The sequence below is a fragment of the Rhinoderma darwinii genome, unplaced genomic scaffold, assembly GCF_050947455.1.
Source record: "Rhinoderma darwinii isolate aRhiDar2 unplaced genomic scaffold, aRhiDar2.hap1 Scaffold_1522, whole genome shotgun sequence".
Lineage (NCBI taxonomy): Eukaryota > Metazoa > Chordata > Amphibia > Anura > Rhinodermatidae > Rhinoderma > Rhinoderma darwinii.
In genome coordinates this window covers 1-20,023 of record NW_027461977.1, presented here as the reverse complement: position 1 = coordinate 20,023, position 20,023 = coordinate 1, and the positions used below count along the sequence as shown (strand labels likewise).

The window sequence follows — 20,023 nt, the reverse complement described above, 5'->3', positions numbered from 1 at the left end:
AAGTAGGCTGAATCGCTGCAAGGGCTGAACAGCAGTATCGGGCAGGCTCGGGCAACGCGCGGCCCGTTCGGGTTATCGCTTCTCGGCCTTTTGGCTAAGATCAAGTGTAGTATCTGTTCTTATCAGTTTAATATCTGATACGTCCCCTATCTGGGGACCATATATTAAATGGATTTTTAGAACAGGGAGATGGAAATAGAGCTTGCTCTGTCCACTCCACGCATTGACCTGGTATTGCAGTATTTCCAGGACCGGTGCACCCTTTCCTTATGTGTTGACTAAAAGCAGATTCCAAAAGTGTTTTTTGTCTTTGCTATTGTTTCTGTCTTTCTGAAGGGATCTCCCCTTTTAATCCCATTATTTCAACACCTGTTGGACAATGCATGAGTGATAATGAGCTCATTGATTAAATGCAATTAATGAATAGATTGCCACCTCTTGTTGTGTGTCGTCTGTGTTTCTGTGTTTCCGGCATTTCACATTGGAACACCTCATTCACCTTCCTTGTCTTCTCTCCGCCCTCCCTTTTAGGTAAGTTAAAGAGCTGCACCTGAGCCAGCCACTGATTGATTGATTGATTGATTGATTGATTGATTGATTGATTGATGCAGCACAACAGTCAAATAGTGGAGTGGAGTAGGGGAACAGCAAACAGCCAATAAAGCAGCCCGCCCGCTCGCCTGCCCGCCACAATGGACCTACCTGTGTACACTAGATGGATGTGATGGAATGTACTGTCGTCCCTACATTTCAAGAAGAAGTAAGAATTGCAGTTGCAACAAAGCCTTGCTTGCCTACAAAGAGAGCAGCAATTTGGATTTGTTACTATGTTACCTAGAAGAATAACAAACTGTGCAAGGATGGAGGTTGTAGGAGCAAGGAGAAGTTGTCTGTAAAGTTGGTGGATGCCTATTATCCATTTTGCAGTCCCTTGTCTCCCTCTTGTGGCCTCCTGGAGGCAACTAGCTGTGCAAAAAAAAGACAGCCTGGCGGCCGGCTGTTGCAGTGTTGCCCTCTCAGGCAACACTGAGTGACTGACTGAGCCTCACCGTCTTATATAAAGTTCAGACGGAACTTTGCACGTGTCATAGTGGAGCCCTCAGGATTCCAGAGCCAGCTTTCTGACATCATAATGGGGCCTCAGAGATAAAAGCCTGGGCCCAGGCAGTGTTGGTCAGTGCTGCTCAGCAGGCAGCACTGGACTGGACTGTATTACAGCTGATACAAGGTGTGAAGGAACAAGGGGTGGCTGTGGGCATGCACTTGCTGCCGCTGCCAGTGTTTATCTGCATGGCAGCAGGGCATTTGGGCGTTGCCAGGAAGGCGTTTTTATGTAGATTCCTCCTCTTTCAGCACTGCATTGTGGTGCAAGCAAAAGAAGCAAATCCTGTCTGGCTTCCTCTCCGGCCTTTATTCACCTCCCGTGTAGCTGTGAGTGTGTGAGCCTGCAGGGCCCCATGGAATTGCCTAGAAGTAGGCTGAATCGCTGCAAGGGCTGAACAGCAGTATCGGGCAGGCTCGGGCAACGCGCGGCCCGTTCGGGTTATCGCTTCTCGGCCTTTTGGCTAAGATCAAGTGTAGTATCTGTTCTTATCAGTTTAATATCTGATACGTCCCCTATCTGGGGACCATATATTAAATGGATTTTTAGAACAGGGAGATGGAAATAGAGCTTGCTCTGTCCACTCCACGCATTGACCTGGTATTGCAGTATTTCCAGGACCGGTGCACCCTTTCCTTATGTGTTGACTAAAAGCAGATTCCAAAAGTGTTTTTTGTCTTTGCTATTGTTTCTGTCTTTCTGAAGGGATCTCCCCTTTTAATCCCATTATTTCAACACCTGTTGGACAATGCATGAGTGATAATGAGCTCATTGATTAAATGCAATTAATGAATAGATTGCCACCTCTTGTTGTGTGTCGTCTGTGTTTCTGTGTTTCCGGCATTTCACATTGGAACACCTCATTCACCTTCCTTGTCTTCTCTCCGCCCTCCCTTTTAGGTAAGTTAAAGAGCTGCACCTGAGCCAGCCACTGATTGATTGATTGATTGATTGATTGATTGATTGATTGATTGATTGATGCAGCACAACAGTCAAATAGTGGAGTGGAGTAGGGGAACAGCAAACAGCCAATAAAGCAGCCCGCCCGCTCGCCTGCCCGCCACAATGGACCTACCTGTGTACACTAGATGGATGTGATGGAATGTACTGTCGTCCCTACATTTCAAGAAGAAGTAAGAATTGCAGTTGCAACAAAGCCTTGCTTGCCTACAAAGAGAGCAGCAATTTGGATTTGTTACTATGTTACCTAGAAGAATAACAAACTGTGCAAGGATGGAGGTTGTAGGAGCAAGGAGAAGTTGTCTGTAAAGTTGGTGGATGCCTATTTTCCATTTTGCAGTCCCTTGTCTCCCTCTTGTGGCCTCCTGGAGGCAACTAGCTGTGCAAAAAAAAGACAGCCTGGCGGCCGGCTGTTGCAGTGTTGCCCTCTCAGGCAACACTGAGTGACTGACTGAGCCTCACCGTCTTATATAAAGTTCAGACGGAACTTTGCACGTGTCATAGTGGAGCCCTCAGGATTCCAGAGCCAGCTTTCTGACATCATAATGGGGCCTCAGAGATAAAAGCCTGGGCCCAGGCAGTGTTGGTCAGTGCTGCTCAGCAGGCAGCACTGGACTGGACTGTATTACAGCTGATACAAGGTGTGAAGGAACAAGGGGTGGCTGTGGGCATGCACTTGCTGCCGCTGCCAGTGTTTATCTGCATGGCAGCAGGGCATTTGGGCGTTGCCAGGAAGGCGTTTTTATGTAGATTCCTCCTCTTTCAGCACTGCATTGTGGTGCAAGCAAAAGAAGCAAATCCTGTCTGGCTTCCTCTCCGGCCTTTATTCACCTCCCGTGTAGCTGTGAGTGTGTGAGCCTGCAGGGCCCCATGGAATTGCCTAGAAGTAGGCTGAATCGCTGCAAGGGCTGAACAGCAGTATCGGGCAGGCTCGGGCAACGCGCGGCCCGTTCGGGTTATCGCTTCTCGGCCTTTTGGCTAAGATCAAGTGTAGTATCTGTTCTTATCAGTTTAATATCTGATACGTCCCCTATCTGGGGACCATATATTAAATGGATTTTTAGAACAGGGAGATGGAAATAGAGCTTGCTCTGTCCACTCCACGCATTGACCTGGTATTGCAGTATTTCCAGGACCGGTGCACCCTTTCCTTATGTGTTGACTAAAAGCAGATTCCAAAAGTGTTTTTTGTCTTTGCTATTGTTTCTGTCTTTCTGAAGGGATCTCCCCTTTTAATCCCATTATTTCAACACCTGTTGGACAATGCATGAGTGATAATGAGCTCATTGATTAAATGCAATTAATGAATAGATTGCCACCTCTTGTTGTGTGTCGTCTGTGTTTCTGTGTTTCCGGCATTTCACATTGGAACACCTCATTCACCTTCCTTGTCTTCTCTCCGCCCTCCCTTTTAGGTAAGTTAAAGAGCTGCACCTGAGCCAGCCACTGATTGATTGATTGATTGATTGATTGATTGATTGATTGATTGATTGATTGATGCAGCACAACAGTCAAATAGTGGAGTGGAGTAGGGGAACAGCAAACAGCCAATAAAGCAGCCCGCCCGCTCGCCTGCCCGCCACAATGGACCTACCTGTGTACACTAGATGGATGTGATGGAATGTACTGTCGTCCCTACATTTCAAGAAGAAGTAAGAATTGCAGTTGCAACAAAGCCTTGCTTGCCTACAAAGAGAGCAGCAATTTGGATTTGTTACTATGTTACCTAGAAGAATAACAAACTGTGCAAGGATGGAGGTTGTAGGAGCAAGGAGAAGTTGTCTGTAAAGTTGGTGGATGCCTATTTTCCATTTTGCAGTCCCTTGTCTCCCTCTTGTGGCCTCCTGGAGGCAACTAGCTGTGCAAAAAAAAGACAGCCTGGCGGCCGGCTGTTGCAGTGTTGCCCTCTCAGGCAACACTGAGTGACTGACTGAGCCTCACCGTCTTATATAAAGTTCAGACGGAACTTTGCACGTGTCATAGTGGAGCCCTCAGGATTCCAGAGCCAGCTTTCTGACATCATAATGGGGCCTCAGAGATAAAAGCCTGGGCCCAGGCAGTGTTGGTCAGTGCTGCTCAGCAGGCAGCACTGGACTGGACTGGATTACAGCTGATACAAGGTGTGAAGGAACAAGGGGTGGCTGTGGGCATGCACTTGCTGCCGCTGCCAGTGTTTATCTGCATGGCAGCAGGGCATTTGGGCGTTGCCAGGAAGGCGTTTTTATGTAGATTCCTCCTCTTTCAGCACTGCATTGTGGTGCAAGCAAAAGAAGCAAATCCTGTCTGGCTTCCTCTCCGGCCTTTATTCACCTCCCGTGTAGCTGTGAGTGTGTGAGCCTGCAGGGCCCCATGGAATTGCCTAGAAGTAGGCTGAATCGCTGCAAGGGCTGAACAGCAGTATCGGGCAGGCTCGGGCAACGCGCGGCCCGTTCGGGTTATCGCTTCTCGGCCTTTTGGCTAAGATCAAGTGTAGTATCTGTTCTTATCAGTTTAATATCTGATACGTCCCCTATCTGGGGACCATATATTAAATGGATTTTTAGAACAGGGAGATGGAAATAGAGCTTGCTCTGTCCACTCCACGCATTGACCTGGTATTGCAGTATTTCCAGGACCGGTGCACCCTTTCCTTATGTGTTGACTAAAAGCAGATTCCAAAAGTGTTTTTTGTCTTTGCTATTGTTTCTGTCTTTCTGAAGGGATCTCCCCTTTTAATCCCATTATTTCAACACCTGTTGGACAATGCATGAGTGATAATGAGCTCATTGATTAAATGCAATTAATGAATAGATTGCCACCTCTTGTTGTGTGTCGTCTGTGTTTCTGTGTTTCCGGCATTTCACATTGGAACACCTCATTCACCTTCCTTGTCTTCTCTCCGCCCTCCCTTTTAGGTAAGTTAAAGAGCTGCACCTGAGCCAGCCACTGATTGATTGATTGATTGATTGATTGATTGATTGATTGATTGATTGATTGATGCAGCACAACAGTCAAATAGTGGAGTGGAGTAGGGGAACAGCAAACAGCCAATAAAGCAGCCCGCCCGCTCGCCTGCCCGCCACAATGGACCTACCTGTGTACACTAGATGGATGTGATGGAATGTACTGTCGTCCCTACATTTCAAGAAGAAGTAAGAATTGCAGTTGCAACAAAGCCTTGCTTGCCTACAAAGAGAGCAGCAATTTGGATTTGTTACTATGTTACCTAGAAGAATAACAAACTGTGCAAGGATGGAGGTTGTAGGAGCAAGGAGAAGTTGTCTGTAAAGTTGGTGGATGCCTATTTTCCATTTTGCAGTCCCTTGTCTCCCTCTTGTGGCCTCCTGGAGGCAACTAGCTGTGCAAAAAAAAGACAGCCTGGCGGCCGGCTGTTGCAGTGTTGCCCTCTCAGGCAACACTGAGTGACTGACTGAGCCTCACCGTCTTATATAAAGTTCAGACGGAACTTTGCACGTGTCATAGTGGAGCCCTCAGGATTCCAGAGCCAGCTTTCTGACATCATAATGGGGCCTCAGAGATAAAAGCCTGGGCCCAGGCAGTGTTGGTCAGTGCTGCTCAGCAGGCAGCACTGGACTGGACTGGATTACAGCTGATACAAGGTGTGAAGGAACAAGGGGTGGCTGTGGGCATGCACTTGCTGCCGCTGCCAGTGTTTATCTGCATGGCAGCAGGGCATTTGGGCGTTGCCAGGAAGGCGTTTTTATGTAGATTCCTCCTCTTTCAGCACTGCATTGTGGTGCAAGCAAAAGAAGCAAATCCTGTCTGGCTTCCTCTCCGGCCTTTATTCACCTCCCGTGTAGCTGTGAGTGTGTGAGCCTGCAGGGCCCCATGGAATTGCCTAGAAGTAGGCTGAATCGCTGCAAGGGCTGAACAGCAGTATCGGGCAGGCTCGGGCAACGCGCGGCCCGTTCGGGTTATCGCTTCTCGGCCTTTTGGCTAAGATCAAGTGTAGTATCTGTTCTTATCAGTTTAATATCTGATACGTCCCCTATCTGGGGACCATATATTAAATGGATTTTTAGAACAGGGAGATGGAAATAGAGCTTGCTCTGTCCACTCCACGCATTGACCTGGTATTGCAGTATTTCCAGGACCGGTGCACCCTTTCCTTATGTGTTGACTAAAAGCAGATTCCAAAAGTGTTTTTTGTCTTTGCTATTGTTTCTGTCTTTCTGAAGGGATCTCCCCTTTTAATCCCATTATTTCAACACCTGTTGGACAATGCATGAGTGATAATGAGCTCATTGATTAAATGCAATTAATGAATAGATTGCCACCTCTTGTTGTGTGTCGTCTGTGTTTCTGTGTTTCCGGCATTTCACATTGGAACACCTCATTCACCTTCCTTGTCTTCTCTCCGCCCTCCCTTTTAGGTAAGTTAAAGAGCTGCACCTGAGCCAGCCACTGATTGATTGATTGATTGATTGATTGATTGATTGATTGATTGATTGATGCAGCACAACAGTCAAATAGTGGAGTGGAGTAGGGGAACAGCAAACAGCCAATAAAGCAGCCCGCCCGCTCGCCTGCCCGCCACAATGGACCTACCTGTGTACACTAGATGGATGTGATGGAATGTACTGTCGTCCCTACATTTCAAGAAGAAGTAAGAATTGCAGTTGCAACAAAGCCTTGCTTGCCTACAAAGAGAGCAGCAATTTGGATTTGTTACTATGTTACCTAGAAGAATAACAAACTGTGCAAGGATGGAGGTTGTAGGAGCAAGGAGAAGTTGTCTGTAAAGTTGGTGGATGCCTATTTTCCATTTTGCAGTCCCTTGTCTCCCTCTTGTGGCCTCCTGGAGGCAACTAGCTGTGCAAAAAAAAGACAGCCTGGCGGCCGGCTGTTGCAGTGTTGCCCTCTCAGGCAACACTGAGTGACTGACTGAGCCTCACCGTCTTATATAAAGTTCAGACGGAACTTTGCACGTGTCATAGTGGAGCCCTCAGGATTCCAGAGCCAGCTTTCTGACATCATAATGGGGCCTCAGAGATAAAAGCCTGGGCCCAGGCAGTGTTGGTCAGTGCTGCTCAGCAGGCAGCACTGGACTGGACTGGATTACAGCTGATACAAGGTGTGAAGGAACAAGGGGTGGCTGTGGGCATGCACTTGCTGCCGCTGCCAGTGTTTATCTGCATGGCAGCAGGGCATTTGGGCGTTGCCAGGAAGGCGTTTTTATGTAGATTCCTCCTCTTTCAGCACTGCATTGTGGTGCAAGCAAAAGAAGCAAATCCTGTCTGGCTTCCTCTCCGGCCTTTATTCACCTCCCGTGTAGCTGTGAGTGTGTGAGCCTGCAGGGCCCCATGGAATTGCCTAGAAGTAGGCTGAATCGCTGCAAGGGCTGAACAGCAGTATCGGGCAGGCTCGGGCAACGCGCGGCCCGTTCGGGTTATCGCTTCTCGGCCTTTTGGCTAAGATCAAGTGTAGTATCTGTTCTTATCAGTTTAATATCTGATACGTCCCCTATCTGGGGACCATATATTAAATGGATTTTTAGAACAGGGAGATGGAAATAGAGCTTGCTCTGTCCACTCCACGCATTGACCTGGTATTGCAGTATTTCCAGGACCGGTGCACCCTTTCCTTATGTGTTGACTAAAAGCAGATTCCAAAAGTGTTTTTTGTCTTTGCTATTGTTTCTGTCTTTCTGAAGGGATCTCCCCTTTTAATCCCATTATTTCAACACCTGTTGGACAATGCATGAGTGATAATGAGCTCATTGATTAAATGCAATTAATGAATAGATTGCCACCTCTTGTTGTGTGTCGTCTGTGTTTCTGTGTTTCCGGCATTTCACATTGGAACACCTCATTCACCTTCCTTGTCTTCTCTCCGCCCTCCCTTTTAGGTAAGTTAAAGAGCTGCACCTGAGCCAGCCACTGATTGATTGATTGATTGATTGATTGATTGATTGATTGATTGATTGATTGATTGATTGATTGATTGATTGATTGATGCAGCACAACAGTCAAATAGTGGAGTGGAGTAGGGGAACAGCAAACAGCCAATAAAGCAGCCCGCCCGCTCGCCTGCCCGCCACAATGGACCTACCTGTGTACACTAGATGGATGTGATGGAATGTACTGTCGTCCCTACATTTCAAGAAGAAGTAAGAATTGCAGTTGCAACAAAGCCTTGCTTGCCTACAAAGAGAGCAGCAATTTGGATTTGTTACTATGTTACCTAGAAGAATAACAAACTGTGCAAGGATGGAGGTTGTAGGAGCAAGGAGAAGTTGTCTGTAAAGTTGGTGGATGCCTATTTTCCATTTTGCAGTCCCTTGTCTCCCTCTTGTGGCCTCCTGGAGGCAACTAGCTGTGCAAAAAAAAGACAGCCTGGCGGCCGGCTGTTGCAGTGTTGCCCTCTCAGGCAACACTGAGTGACTGACTGAGCCTCACCGTCTTATATAAAGTTCAGACGGAACTTTGCACGTGTCATAGTGGAGCCCTCAGGATTCCAGAGCCAGCTTTCTGACATCATAATGGGGCCTCAGAGATAAAAGCCTGGGCCCAGGCAGTGTTGGTCAGTGCTGCTCAGCAGGCAGCACTGGACTGGACTGGATTACAGCTGATACAAGGTGTGAAGGAACAAGGGGTGGCTGTGGGCATGCACTTGCTGCCGCTGCCAGTGTTTATCTGCATGGCAGCAGGGCATTTGGGCGTTGCCAGGAAGGCGTTTTTATGTAGATTCCTCCTCTTTCAGCACTGCATTGTGGTGCAAGCAAAAGAAGCAAATCCTGTCTGGCTTCCTCTCCGGCCTTTATTCACCTCCCGTGTAGCTGTGAGTGTGTGAGCCTGCAGGGCCCCATGGAATTGCCTAGAAGTAGGCTGAATCGCTGCAAGGGCTGAACAGCAGTATCGGGCAGGCTCGGGCAACGCGCGGCCCGTTCGGGTTATCGCTTCTCGGCCTTTTGGCTAAGATCAAGTGTAGTATCTGTTCTTATCAGTTTAATATCTGATACGTCCCCTATCTGGGGACCATATATTAAATGGATTTTTAGAACAGGGAGATGGAAATAGAGCTTGCTCTGTCCACTCCACGCATTGACCTGGTATTGCAGTATTTCCAGGACCGGTGCACCCTTTCCTTATGTGTTGACTAAAAGCAGATTCCAAAAGTGTTTTTTGTCTTTGCTATTGTTTCTGTCTTTCTGAAGGGATCTCCCCTTTTAATCCCATTATTTCAACACCTGTTGGACAATGCATGAGTGATAATGAGCTCATTGATTAAATGCAATTAATGAATAGATTGCCACCTCTTGTTGTGTGTCGTCTGTGTTTCTGTGTTTCCGGCATTTCACATTGGAACACCTCATTCACCTTCCTTGTCTTCTCTCCGCCCTCCCTTTTAGGTAAGTTAAAGAGCTGCACCTGAGCCAGCCACTGATTGATTGATTGATTGATTGATTGATTGATTGATTGATTGATGCAGCACAACAGTCAAATAGTGGAGTGGAGTAGGGGAACAGCAAACAGCCAATAAAGCAGCCCGCCCGCTCGCCTGCCCGCCACAATGGACCTACCTGTGTACACTAGATGGATGTGATGGAATGTACTGTCGTCCCTACATTTCAAGAAGAAGTAAGAATTGCAGTTGCAACAAAGCCTTGCTTGCCTACAAAGAGAGCAGCAATTTGGATTTGTTACTATGTTACCTAGAAGAATAACAAACTGTGCAAGGATGGAGGTTGTAGGAGCAAGGAGAAGTTGTCTGTAAAGTTGGTGGATGCCTATTTTCCATTTTGCAGTCCCTTGTCTCCCTCTTGTGGCCTCCTGGAGGCAACTAGCTGTGCAAAAAAAAGACAGCCTGGCGGCCGGCTGTTGCAGTGTTGCCCTCTCAGGCAACACTGAGTGACTGACTGAGCCTCACCGTCTTATATAAAGTTCAGACGGAACTTTGCACGTGTCATAGTGGAGCCCTCAGGATTCCAGAGCCAGCTTTCTGACATCATAATGGGGCCTCAGAGATAAAAGCCTGGGCCCAGGCAGTGTTGGTCAGTGCTGCTCAGCAGGCAGCACTGGACTGGACTGGATTACAGCTGATACAAGGTGTGAAGGAACAAGGGGTGGCTGTGGGCATGCACTTGCTGCCGCTGCCAGTGTTTATCTGCATGGCAGCAGGGCATTTGGGCGTTGCCAGGAAGGCGTTTTTATGTAGATTCCTCCTCTTTCAGCACTGCATTGTGGTGCAAGCAAAAGAAGCAAATCCTGTCTGGCTTCCTCTCCGGCCTTTATTCACCTCCCGTGTAGCTGTGAGTGTGTGAGCCTGCAGGGCCCCATGGAATTGCCTAGAAGTAGGCTGAATCGCTGCAAGGGCTGAACAGCAGTATCGGGCAGGCTCGGGCAACGCGCGGCCCGTTCGGGTTATCGCTTCTCGGCCTTTTGGCTAAGATCAAGTGTAGTATCTGTTCTTATCAGTTTAATATCTGATACTTCCCCTATCTGGGGACCATATATTAAATGGATTTTTAGAACAGGGAGATGGAAATAGAGCTTGCTCTGTCCACTCCACGCATTGACCTGGTATTGCAGTATTTCCAGGACCGGTGCACCCTTTCCTTATGTGTTGACTAAAAGCAGATTCCAAAAGTGTTTTTTGTCTTTGCTATTGTTTCTGTCTTTCTGAAGGGATCTCCCCTTTTAATCCCATTATTTCAACACCTGTTGGACAATGCATGAGTGATAATGAGCTCATTGATTAAATGCAATTAATGAATAGATTGCCACCTCTTGTTGTGTGTCGTCTGTGTTTCTGTGTTTCCGGCATTTCACATTGGAACACCTCATTCACCTTCCTTGTCTTCTCTCCGCCCTCCCTTTTAGGTAAGTTAAAGAGCTGCACCTGAGCCAGCCACTGATTGATTGATTGATTGATTGATTGATTGATTGATTGATTGATTGATGCAGCACAACAGTCAAATAGTGGAGTGGAGTAGGGGAACAGCAAACAGCCAATAAAGCAGCCCGCCCGCTCGCCTGCCCGCCACAGTGGACCTACCTGTGTACACTAGATGGATGTGATGGAATGTACTGTCGTCCCTACATTTCAAGAAGAAGTAAGAATTGCAGTTGCAACAAAGCCTTGCTTGCCTACAAAGAGAGCAGCAATTTGGATTTGTTACTATGTTACCTAGAAGAATAACAAACTGTGCAAGGATGGAGGTTGTAGGAGCAAGGAGAAGTTGTCTGTAAAGTTGGTGGATGCCTATTTTCCATTTTGCAGTCCCTTGTCTCCCTCTTGTGGCCTCCTGGAGGCAACTAGCTGTGCAAAAAAAAGACAGCCTGGCGGCCGGCTGTTGCAGTGTTGCCCTCTCAGGCAACACTGAGTGACTGACTGAGCCTCACCGTCTTATATAAAGTTCAGACGGAACTTTGCACGTGTCATAGTGGAGCCCTCAGGATTCCAGAGCCAGCTTTCTGACATCATAATGGGGCCTCAGAGATAAAAGCCTGGGCCCAGGCAGTGTTGGTCAGTGCTGCTCAGCAGGCAGCACTGGACTGGACTGGATTACAGCTGATACAAGGTGTGAAGGAACAAGGGGTGGCTGTGGGCATGCACTTGCTGCCGCTGCCAGTGTTTATCTGCATGGCAGCAGGGCATTTGGGCGTTGCCAGGAAGGCGTTTTTATGTAGATTCCTCCTCTTTCAGCACTGCATTGTGGTGCAAGCAAAAGAAGCAAATCCTGTCTGGCTTCCTCTCCGGCCTTTATTCACCTCCCGTGTAGCTGTGAGTGTGTGAGCCTGCAGGGCCCCATGGAATTGCCTAGAAGTAGGCTGAATCGCTGCAAGGGCTGAACAGCAGTATCGGGCAGGCTCGGGCAACGCGCGGCCCGTTCGGGTTATCGCTTCTCGGCCTTTTGGCTAAGATCAAGTGTAGTATCTGTTCTTATCAGTTTAATATCTGATACGTCCCCTATCTGGGGACCATATATTAAATGGATTTTTAGAACAGGGAGATGGAAATAGAGCTTGCTCTGTCCACTCCACGCATTGACCTGGTATTGCAGTATTTCCAGGAGCGGTGCACCCTTTCCTTATGTGTTGACTAAAAGCAGATTCCAAAAGTGTTTTTTTGTCTTTGCTATTGTTTCTGTCTTTCTGAAGGGATCTCCCCTTTTAATCCCATTATTTCAACACCTGTTGGACAATGCATGAGTGATAATGAGCTCATTGATTAAATGCAATTAATGAATAGATTGCCACCTCTTGTTGTGTGTCGTCTGTGTTTCTGTGTTTCCGGCATTTCACATTGGAACACCTCATTCACCTTCCTTGTCTTCTCTCCGCCCTCCCTTTTAGGTAAGTTAAAGAGCTGCACCTGAGCCAGCCACTGATTGATTGATTGATTGATTGATTGATTGATTGATTGATTGATTGATTGATTGATTGATGCAGCACAACAGTCAAATAGTGGAGTGGAGTAGGGGAACAGCAAACAGCCAATAAAGCAGCCCGCCCGCTCGCCTGCCCAACACAATGGACCTACCTGTGTACACTAGATGGATGTGATGGAATGTACTGTCGTCCCTACATTTCAAGAAGAAGTAAGAATTGCAGTTGCAACAAAGCCTTGCTTGCCTACAAAGAGAGCAGCAATTTGGATTTGTTACTATGTTACCTAGAAGAATAACAAACTGTGCAAGGATGGAGGTTGTAGGAGCAAGGAGAAGTTGTCTGTAAAGTTGGTGGATGCCTATTTTCCATTTTGCAGTCCCTTGTCTCCCTCTTGTGGCCTCCTGGAGGCAACTAGCTGTGCAAAAAAAAGACAGCCTGGCGGCCGGCTGTTGCAGTGTTGCCCTCTCAGGCAACACTGAGTGACTGACTGAGCCTCACCGTCTTATATAAAGTTCAGACGGAACTTTGCACGTGTCATAGTGGAGCCCTCAGGATTCCAGAGACAGCTTTCTGACATCATAATGGGGCCTCAGAGATAAAAGCCTGGGCCCAGGCAGTGTTGGTCAGTGCTGCTCAGCAGGCAGCACTGGACTGGACTGGATTACAGCTGATACAAGGTGTGAAGGAACAAGGGGTGGCTGTGGGCATGCACTTGCTGCCGCTGCCAGTGTTTATCTGCATGGCAGCAGGGCATTTGGGCGTTGCCAGGAAGGCGTTTTTATGTAGATTCCTCCTCTTTCAGCACTGCATTGTGGTGCAAGCAAAAGAAGCAAATCCTGTCTGGCTTCCTCTCCGGCCTTTATTCACCTCCCGTGTAGCTGTGAGTGTGTGAGCCTGCAGGGCCCCATGGAATTGCCTAGAAGTAGGCTGAATCGCTGCAAGGGCTGAACAGCAGTATCGGGCAGGCTCGGGCAACGCGCGGCCCGTTCGGGTTATCGCTTCTCGGCCTTTTGGCTAAGATCAAGTGTAGTATCTGTTCTTATCAGTTTAATATCTGATACGTCCCCTATCTGGGGACCATATATTAAATGGATTTTTAGAACAGGGAGATGGAAATAGAGCTTGCTCTGTCCACTCCACGCATTGACCTGGTATTGCAGTATTTCCAGGAGCGGTGCACCCTTTCCTTATGTGTTGACTAAAAGCAGATTCCAAAAGTGTTTTTTTGTCTTTGCTATTGTTTCTGTCTTTCTGAAGGGATCTCCCCTTTTAATCCCATTATTTCAACACCTGTTGGACAATGCATGAGTGATAATGAGCTCATTGATTAAATGCAATTAATGAATAGATTGCCACCTCTTGTTGTGTGTGGTCTGTGTTTCTGTGTTTCCGGCATTTCACATTGGAACACCTCATTCACCTTCCTTGTCTTCTCTCCGCCCTCCCTTTTAGGTAAGTTAAAGAGCTGCACCTGAGCCAGCCACTGATTGATTGATTGATTGATTGATTGATTGATTGATTGATTGATGCAGCACAACAGTCAAATAGTGGAGTGGAGTAGGGGAACAGCAAACAGCCAATAAAGCAGCCCGCCCGCTCGCCTGCCCGCCACAATGGACCTACCTGTGTACACTAGATGGATGTGATGGAATGTACTGTCGTCCCTACATTTCAAGAAGAAGTAAGAATTGCAGTTGCAACAAAGCCTTGCTTGCCTACAAAGAGAGCAGCAATTTGGATTTGTTACTATGTTACCTAGAAGAATAACAAACTGTGCAAGGATGGAGGTTGTAGGAGCAAGGAGAAGTTGTCTGTAAAGTTGGTGGATGCCTATTTTCCATTTTGCAGTCCCTTGTCTCCCTCTTGTGGCCTCCTGGAGGCAACTAGCTGTGCAAAAAAAAGACAGCCTGGCGGCCGGCTGTTGCAGTGTTGCCCTCTCAGGCAACACTGAGTGACTGACTGAGCCTCACCGTCTTATATAAAGTTCAGACGGAACTTTGCACGTGTCATAGTGGAGCCCTCAGGATTCCAGAGCCAGCTTTCTGACATCATAATGGGGCCTCAGAGATAAAAGCCTGGGCCCAGGCAGTGTTGGTCAGTGCTGCTCAGCAGGCAGCACTGGACTGGACTGGATTACAGCTGATACAAGGTGTGAAGGAACAAGGGGTGGCTGTGGGCATGCACTTGCTGCCGCTGCCAGTGTTTATCTGCATGGCAGCAGGGCATTTGGGCGTTGCCAGGAAGGCGTTTTTATGTAGATTCCTCCTCTTTCAGCACTGCATTGTGGTGCAAGCAAAAGAAGCAAATCCTGTCTGGCTTCCTCTCCGGCCTTTATTCACCTCCCGTGTAGCTGTGAGTGTGTGAGCCTGCAGGGCCCCATGGAATTGCCTAGAAGTAGGCTGAATCGCTGCAAGGGCTGAACAGCAGTATCGGGCAGGCTCGGGCAACGCGCGGCCCGTTCGGGTTATCGCTTCTCGGCCTTTTGGCTAAGATCAAGTGTAGTATCTGTTCTTATCAGTTTAATATCTGATACGTCCCCTATCTGGGGACCATATATTAAATGGATTTTTAGAACAGGGAGATGGAAATAGAGCTTGCTCTGTCCACTCCACGCATTGACCTGGTATTGCAGTATTTCCAGGAGCGGTGCACCCTTTCCTTATGTGTTGACTAAAAGCAGATTCCAAAAGTGTTTTTTTGTCTTTGCTATTGTTTCTGTCTTTCTGAAGGGATCTCCCCTTTTAATCCCATTATTTCAACACCTGTTGGACAATGCATGAGTGATAATGAGCTCATTGATTAAATGCAATTAATGAATAGATTGCCACCTCTTGTTGTGTGTCGTCTGTGTTTCTGTGTTTCCGGCATTTCACATTGGAACACCTCATTCACCTTCCTTGTCTTCTCTCCGCCCTCCCTTTTAGGTAAGTTAAAGAGCTGCACCTGAGCCAGCCACTGATTGATTGATTGATTGATTGATTGATTGATTGATTGATGCAGCACAACAGTCAAATAGTGGAGTGGAGTAGGGGAACAGCAAACAGCCAATAAAGCAGCCCGCCCGCTCGCCTGCCCGCCACAATGGACCTACCTGTGTACACTAGATGGATGTGATGGAATGTACTGTCGTCCCTACATTTCAAGAAGAAGTAAGAATTGCAGTTGCAACAAAGCCTTGCTTGCCTACAAAGAGAGCAGCAATTTGGATTTGTTACTATGTTACCTAGAAGAATAACAAACTGTGCAAGGATGGAGGTTGTAGGAGCAAGGAGAAGTTGTCTGTAAAGTTGGTGGATGCCTATTTTCCATTTTGCAGTCCCTTGTCTCCCTCTTGTGGCCTCCTGGAGGCAACTAGCTGTGCAAAAAAAAGACAGCCTGGCGGCCGGCTGTTGCAGTGTTGCCCTCTCAGGCAACACTGAGTGACTGACTGAGCCTCACCGTCTTATATAAAGTTCAGACGGAACTTTGCACGTGTCATAGTGGAGCCCTCAGGATTCCAGAGCCAGCTTTCTGACATCATAATGGGGCCTCAGAGATAAAAGCCTGGGCCCAGGCAGTGTTGGTCAGTGCTGCTCAGCAGGCAGCACTGGACTGGACTGGATTACAGCTGATACAAGGTGTGAAGGAACAAGGGGTGGCTGTGGGCATGCACTTGCTGCCGCTGCCAGTGTTTATCTGCATGGCAGCAGGGCATTTGGGCGTTGCCAGGAAGGCGTTTTTATGTAGATTCCTCCTCTTTCAGCACTGCATTGTGGTGCAAGCAAAAGAAGCAAATCCTGTCTGGCTTCCTCTCCGGCCTTTATTCACCTCCCGTGTAGCTGTGAGTGTGTGAGCCTGCAGGGCCCCATGGAATTGCCTAGAAGTAGGCTGAATCGCTGCAAGGGCTGAACAGCAGTATCGGGCAGGCTCGGGCAACGCGCGGCCCGTTCGGGTTATCGCTTCTCGGCCTTTTGGCTAAGATCAAGTGTAGTATCTGTTCTTATCAGTTTAATATCTGATACGTCCCCTATCTGGGGACCATATATTAAATGGATTTTTAGAACAGGGAGATGGAAATAGAGCTTGCTCTGTCCACTCCACGCATTGACCTGGTATTGCAGTATTTCCAGGAGCGGTGCACCCTTTCCTTATGTGTTGACTAAAAGCAGATTCCAAAAGTGTTTTTTTGTCTTTGCTATTGTTTCTGTCTTTCTGAAGGGATCTCCCCTTTTAATCCCATTATTTCAACACCTGTTGGACAATGCATGAGTGATAATGAGCTCATTGATTAAATGCAATTAATGAATAGATTGCCACCTCTTGTTGTGTGTCGTCTGTGTTTCTGTGTTTCCGGCATTTCACATTGGAACACCTCATTCACCTTCCTTGTCTTCTCTCCGCCCTCCCTTTTAGGTAAGTTAAAGAGCTGCACCTGAGCCAGCCACTGATTGATTGATTGATTGATTGATTGATTGATTGATTGATTGATTGATTGATGCAGCACAACAGTCAAATAGTGGAGTGGAGTAGGGGAACAGCAAACAGCCAATAAAGCAGCCCGCCCGCTCGCCTGCCCGCCACAATGGACCTACCTGTGTACACTAGATGGATGTGATGGAATGTACTGTCGTCCCTACATTTCAAGAAGAAGTAAGAATTGCAGTTGCAACAAAGCCTTGCTTGCCTACAAAGAGAGCAGCAATTTGGATTTGTTACTATGTTACCTAGAAGAATAACAAACTGTGCAAGGATGGAGGTTGTAGGAGCAAGGAGAAGTTGTCTGTAAAGTTGGTGGATGCCTATTTTCCATTTTGCAGTCCCTTGTCTCCCTCTTGTGGCCTCCTGGAGGCAACTAGCTGTGCAAAAAAAAGACAGCCTGGCGGCCGGCTGTTGCAGTGTTGCCCTCTCAGGCAACACTGAGTGACTGACTGAGCCTCACCGTCTTATATAAAGTTCAGACGGAACTTTGCACGTGTCATAGTGGAGCCCTCAGGATTCCAGAGCCAGCTTTCTGACATCATAATGGGGCCTCAGAGATAAAAGCCTGGGCCCAGGCAGTGTTGGTCAGTGCTGCTCAGCAGGCAGCACTGGACTGGACTGGATTACAGCTGATACAAGGTGTGAAGGAACAAGGGGTGGCTGTGGGCATGCACTTGCTGCCGCTGCCAGTGTTTATCTGCATGGCAGCAGGGCATTTGGGCGTTGCCAGGAAGGCGTTTTTATGTAGATTCCTCCTCTTTCAGCACTGCATTGTGGTGCAAGCAAAAGAAGCAAATCCTGTCTGGCTTCCTCTCCGGCCTTTATTCACCTCCCGTGTAGCTGTGAGTGTGTGAGCCTGCAGGGCCCCATGGAATTGCCTAGAAGTAGGCTGAATCGCTGCAAGGGCTGAACAGCAGTATCGGGCAGGCTCGGGCAACGCGCGGCCCGTTCGGGTTATCGCTTCTCGGCCTTTTGGCTAAGATCAAGTGTAGTATCTGTTCTTATCAGTTTAATATCTGATACGTCCCCTATCTGGGGACCATATATTAAATGGATTTTTAGAACAGGGAGATGGAAATAGAGCTTGCTCTGTCCACTCCACGCATTGACCTGGTATTGCAGTATTTCCAGGACCGGTGCACCCTTTCCTTATGTGTTGACTAAAAGCAGATTCCAAAAGTGTTTTTTGTCTTTGCTATTGTTTCTGTCTTTCTGAAGGGATCTCCCCTTTTAATCCCATTATTTCAACACCTGTTGGACAATGCATGAGTGATAATGAGCTCATTGATTAAATGCAATTAATGAATAGATTGCCACCTCTTGTTGTGTGTCGTCTGTGTTTCTGTGTTTCCGGCATTTCACATTGGAACACCTCATTCACCTTCCTTGTCTTCTCTCCGCCCTCCCTTTTAGGTAAGTTAAAGAGCTGCACCTGAGCCAGCCACTGATTGATTGATTGATTGATTGATTGATTGATTGATTGATTGATTGATTGATTGATTGATTGATTGATGCAGCACAACAGTCAAATAGTGGAGTGGAGTAGGGGAACAGCAAACAGCCAATAAAGCAGCCCGCCCGCTCGCCTGCCCGCCACAATGGACCTACCTGTGTACACTAGATGGATGTGATGGAATGTACTGTCGTCCCTACATTTCAAGAAGAAGTAAGAATTGCAGTTGCAACAAAGCCTTGCTTGCCTACAAAGAGAGCAGCAATTTGGATTTGTTACTATGTTACCTAGAAGAATAACAAACTGTGCAAGGATGGAGGTTGTAGGAGCAAGGAGAAGTTGTCTGTAAAGTTGGTGGATGCCTATTTTCCATTTTGCAGTCCCTTGTCTCCCTCTTGTGGCCTCCTGGAGGCAACTAGCTGTGCAAAAAAAAGACAGCCTGGCGGCCGGCTGTTGCAGTGTTGCCCTCTCAGGCAACACTGAGTGACTGACTGAGCCTCACCGTCTTATATAAAGTTCAGACGGAACTTTGCACGTGTCATAGTGGAGCCCTCAGGATTCCAGAGCCAGCTTTCTGACATCATAATGGGGCCTCAGAGATAAAAGCCTGGGCCCAGGCAGTGTTGGTCAGTGCTGCTCAGCAGGCAGCACTGGACTGGACTGGATTACAGCTGATACAAGGTGTGAAGGAACAAGGGGTGGCTGTGGGCATGCACTTGCTGCCGCTGCCAGTGTTTATCTGCATGGCAGCAGGGCATTTGGGCGTTGCCAGGAAGGCGTTTTTATGTAGATTCCTCCTCTTTCAGCACTGCATTGTGGTGCAAGCAAAAGAAGCAAATCCTGTCTGGCTTCCTCTCCGGCCTTTATTCACCTCCCGTGTAGCTGTGAGTGTGTGAGCCTGCAGGGCCCCATGGAATTGCCTAGAAGTAGGCTGAATCGCTGCAAGGGCTGAACAGCAGTATCGGGCAGGCTCGGGCAACGCGCGGCCCGTTCGGGTTATCGCTTCTCGGCCTTTTGGCTAAGATCAAGTGTAGTATCTGTTCTTATCAGTTTAATATCTGATACGTCCCCTATCTGGGGACCATATATTAAATGGATTTTTAGAACAGGGAGATGGAAATAGAGCTTGCTCTGTCCACTCCACGCATTGACCTGGTATTGCAGTATTTCCAGGACCGGTGCACCCTTTCCTTATGTGTTGACTAAAAGCAGATTCCAAAAGTGTTTTTTGTCTTTGCTATTGTTTCTGTCTTTCTGAAGGGATCTCCCCTTTTAATCCCATTATTTCAACACCTGTTGGACAATGCATGAGTGATAATGAGCTCATTGATTAAATGCAATTAATGAATAGATTGCCACCTCTTGTTGTGTGTCGTCTGTGTTTCTGTGTTTCCGGCATTTCACATTGGAACACCTCATTCACCTTCCTTGTCTTCTCTCCGCCCTCCCTTTTAGGTAAGTTAAAGAGCTGCACCTGAGCCAGCCACTGATTGATTGATTGATTGATTGATTGATTGATTGATTGATTGATTGATTGATGCAGCACAACAGTCAAATAGTGGAGTGGAGTAGGGGAACAGCAAACAGCCAATAAAGCAGCCCGCCCGCTCGCCTGCCCGCCACAATGGACCTACCTGTGTACACTAGATGGATGTGATGGAATGTACTGTCGTCCCTACATTTCAAGAAGAAGTAAGAATTGCAGTTGCAACAAAG

At 47.6% G+C, this 20,023-nt stretch overlaps 14 non-coding genes across 14 annotated transcripts; all 14 read left to right on the top strand.

The window, feature by feature from the left end:
* Positions 1-74: 74 nt before the first annotated feature.
* On the top strand, positions 75-265 carry LOC142699303 (U2 spliceosomal RNA). Its single transcript, XR_012866169.1, has one exon. It is a non-coding gene; the product is annotated as a U2 spliceosomal RNA (small nuclear RNA).
* A 1,280-nt stretch (positions 266-1,545) lies between these two features.
* LOC142699291 (U2 spliceosomal RNA) lies at positions 1,546-1,736 on the top strand. Its single transcript, XR_012866158.1, has one exon. It is a non-coding gene; the product is annotated as a U2 spliceosomal RNA (small nuclear RNA).
* A 1,284-nt stretch (positions 1,737-3,020) lies between these two features.
* LOC142699279 (U2 spliceosomal RNA) lies at positions 3,021-3,211 on the top strand. The gene has a single exon (XR_012866147.1). It is a non-coding gene; the product is annotated as a U2 spliceosomal RNA (small nuclear RNA).
* A 1,288-nt stretch (positions 3,212-4,499) lies between these two features.
* LOC142699267 (U2 spliceosomal RNA) lies at positions 4,500-4,690 on the top strand. The gene has a single exon (XR_012866136.1). It is a non-coding gene; the product is annotated as a U2 spliceosomal RNA (small nuclear RNA).
* A 1,288-nt stretch (positions 4,691-5,978) lies between these two features.
* On the top strand, positions 5,979-6,169 carry LOC142699254 (U2 spliceosomal RNA). The gene has a single exon (XR_012866125.1). It is a non-coding gene; the product is annotated as a U2 spliceosomal RNA (small nuclear RNA).
* A 1,284-nt stretch (positions 6,170-7,453) lies between these two features.
* Positions 7,454-7,644, top strand: LOC142699242 (U2 spliceosomal RNA). The gene has a single exon (XR_012866114.1). It is a non-coding gene; the product is annotated as a U2 spliceosomal RNA (small nuclear RNA).
* A 1,312-nt stretch (positions 7,645-8,956) lies between these two features.
* On the top strand, positions 8,957-9,147 carry LOC142699229 (U2 spliceosomal RNA). Its single transcript, XR_012866103.1, has one exon. It is a non-coding gene; the product is annotated as a U2 spliceosomal RNA (small nuclear RNA).
* A 1,280-nt stretch (positions 9,148-10,427) lies between these two features.
* Positions 10,428-10,618, top strand: LOC142699395 (U2 spliceosomal RNA). Its single transcript, XR_012866253.1, has one exon. It is a non-coding gene; the product is annotated as a U2 spliceosomal RNA (small nuclear RNA).
* A 1,284-nt stretch (positions 10,619-11,902) lies between these two features.
* Positions 11,903-12,093, top strand: LOC142699425 (U2 spliceosomal RNA). The gene has a single exon (XR_012866277.1). It is a non-coding gene; the product is annotated as a U2 spliceosomal RNA (small nuclear RNA).
* Positions 12,094-13,390: 1,297 nt separating this feature from the next.
* On the top strand, positions 13,391-13,581 carry LOC142699413 (U2 spliceosomal RNA). The gene has a single exon (XR_012866266.1). It is a non-coding gene; the product is annotated as a U2 spliceosomal RNA (small nuclear RNA).
* A 1,281-nt stretch (positions 13,582-14,862) lies between these two features.
* On the top strand, positions 14,863-15,053 carry LOC142699334 (U2 spliceosomal RNA). Its single transcript, XR_012866197.1, has one exon. It is a non-coding gene; the product is annotated as a U2 spliceosomal RNA (small nuclear RNA).
* Positions 15,054-16,330: 1,277 nt separating this feature from the next.
* Positions 16,331-16,521, top strand: LOC142699211 (U2 spliceosomal RNA). The gene has a single exon (XR_012866086.1). It is a non-coding gene; the product is annotated as a U2 spliceosomal RNA (small nuclear RNA).
* Positions 16,522-17,810: 1,289 nt separating this feature from the next.
* On the top strand, positions 17,811-18,001 carry LOC142699217 (U2 spliceosomal RNA). Its single transcript, XR_012866092.1, has one exon. It is a non-coding gene; the product is annotated as a U2 spliceosomal RNA (small nuclear RNA).
* Positions 18,002-19,305: 1,304 nt separating this feature from the next.
* On the top strand, positions 19,306-19,496 carry LOC142699437 (U2 spliceosomal RNA). Its single transcript, XR_012866288.1, has one exon. It is a non-coding gene; the product is annotated as a U2 spliceosomal RNA (small nuclear RNA).
* The last annotated feature ends 527 nt before the right edge of the window (positions 19,497-20,023 follow it).